We start from the raw sequence: 2,500 nt of genomic DNA, 5'->3' as shown, positions 1-2,500 counted from the left end.
GTTTAAAAAAATGACAAAGTGCTGCGGCACTTAGGCTGTGGGGCGAAAACAGGCGGAGTACCAGGAGCACAAAGTTTAAGTTGGAGTACCAGGGGCACCAAAGTTTGAGTTGGTATACCAGGAGCAGGAAAGTTTGGGCGGATGGTAGTCTGCTTGTATCCGGGGAGGGGTGCTTAAGAGTGGGTCTGCAGGTTCGGCTGGTGCTGGGGTTCCTGGATGGTGGAGGTTAGGGGCCGGAGATAGGGGGCAGCTAACAGGTGTGTGGGTGGCCGAGGCAGGGGCTCCAAATTGGGGTAAAAGTGAGGTGGAGGGCCCCCTGGAGGTAGGGGGCCGATAGCAGGTGTGTGTGGCCGAAGCAGGGGCTCTAAATTGGGTAAAAGGGAGGTGGAGAGCCGCCTGGAGGTAGGGGGCGGAAAGCAGGTGTGTGTGGCCGAAGAAGGGGCTTTAAATCGGGTAAAAGGGAGGTGGAGAGCCGCCTGGAGATAGGGGGCCCGCTCCCAGGTGTGTGTGGCCGAAGCAGGGGCTTTAAATCGGGTAAAAGGGAGGTGGAGAGCCGCCTGGAGATAGGGGCCCGCTCCCAGGTGTGTGTGGCCGAAGCAGGGGCTCTAAATTGGGTTAAAAGTGAAGTGGAGAGCCGCCTGGAGATAGGGGCCCGCTCCCAGGTGTGTGTGGCCGAAGCAGGTGCTCTAAATTGGGTAAAAGGGAGGTGGAGAGCCGCCTGGAGATAGGGGCCCGCTCCCAGGTGTGTGTGGCCGAAGCAGGGGCTCTAAATTGGGTTAAAAGTGAAGTGGAGAGCCGCCAGGAGATAGGGGGCTTCTCCCAGGTGTGTGTGGCCGAAGCAGGTGCTCTAAATTGGGTTAAAAGTGAAGTGGAGAGCCGCCTGGAGATCGGGGCCCGCTCCCAGGTGTGTGTGGCCGAAGCAGGTGCTCTAAATTGGGTAAAAGGGAGGTGGAGAGCCGCCTGGAGATAGGGGCCCGCTCCCAGGTGTGTGTGGCCGAAGCAGGGGCTCTAAATTGGGTTAAAAGTGGAGTGGAGAGCCGCCAGGAGATAGGGGGCTTCTCCCAGGTGTGTGTGGCCGAAGCAGGTGCTCTAAATTGGGTTAAAAGTGAAGTGGAGAGCCGCCTGGAGATAGGGGCCCGCTCCCAGGTGTGTGTGGCCGAAGCAGGGGCTCTAAATTGGGTAAAAGGGAGGTGGAGAGCCGCCTGGAGATAGAGGGCCGCTCCCCGGTGTGTGTGGCCGAAGCAGGTGCTCTAACTTGGGTTAAAAGTGAAGTGGAGGGCCCCCTGGAGGTAGGGGGCCGATAGCAGGTGTGTGTGGCCGAAGAAGGGGCTCTAAATCGGGTAAAAGGGAGGTGGAGAGCCGCCCGGAGATAGGGGGCCTCTCCCAGGTGTGTGTGGCCGAAGCAGGGGCTCCAAATCCGGTAAAAGGGAGGTGGAGAGCCGACTGGAGATAGGGGGCGGATAGCAGGTGTGTGTGGCCGAAGAAGGGGCTCTAAATCGGGTAAAAGGGAGGTGGAGAGCCGCCTGGAGATAGGGGCCCGCTCCCAGGTGTGTGTGGCCGAAGCAGGGGCTCTAAATTGGGTAAAAGGGAGGTGGAGAGCCGACTGGAGATAGGGGGCCTCTCCCAGGTGTGTGTGGCCGAAGCAGGGGCTCTAAATTGGGTTAAAAGTGAGGTGGAGGGCCCCCTGGAGGTAGGGGGCCGATAGCAGGTGTGTGTGGCCGAAGAAGGGGCTCTAAATCGGGTAAAAGGGAGGTGGAGAGCCGCCTGGAGATAGGGGCCCGCTCCCAGGTGTGTGTGGCCGAAGCAGGGGCTCTAAATTGGGTAAAAGGGAGGTGGAGAGCCGACTGGAGATAGGGGGCGGATAGCAGGTGTGTGTGGCCGAAGAAGGGGCTCTAAATCGGGTAAAAGGGAGGTGGAGAGCCGCCTGGAGATAGGGGCCCGCTCCCAGGTGTGTGTGGCCGAAGCAGGGGCTCTAAATTGGGTAAAAGGGAGGTGGAGAGCCGACTGGAGATAGGGGGCCTCTCCCAGGTGTGTGTGGCCGAAGCAGGGGCTCTAAATTGGGTTAAAAGTGAGGTGGAGGGCCCCCTGGAGGTAGGGGGCCGATAGCAGGTGTGTGTGGCCGAAGAAGGGGCTCTAAATCGGGTAAAAGGGAGGTGGAGAGCCGCCTGGAGATAGGGGGCCGCTCCCGGGTCTCTGGGTCCGAAAAAGGGGTTGAAATTCGGGTAGAGTTGGGCCCCGCTCCTCGGCCTCTCTGGTGTTTGGGTTAAGTCCCCAGGACCAGAGAGGGGGAACAGCGGGGGCAGTGGCCCCGCTTCTCGGCCTCTCTGGTGTTTGGGCGAGTGACACGGTAAGGGGTGGTTTTGCAAACAGGCTAAGTCCCCAAGACCAGAGAGGGGGAACCACGCGGGCAGTGGCCCCGCTTCTCGGCCTCTCTGGTGTTTGGGCGAGTGACACGGTAAGGGGTGGTTTTGCAAACAGGCTAAGTCCCCAAGACCAGAGA

The sequence above is a fragment of the Centroberyx gerrardi genome, chromosome 21 (assembly GCF_048128805.1).
Source record: "Centroberyx gerrardi isolate f3 chromosome 21, fCenGer3.hap1.cur.20231027, whole genome shotgun sequence".
Taxonomy (NCBI): Eukaryota; Metazoa; Chordata; class Actinopteri; order Beryciformes; family Berycidae; genus Centroberyx; species Centroberyx gerrardi.
Note: the sequence above shows the minus strand (reverse complement) of the source record.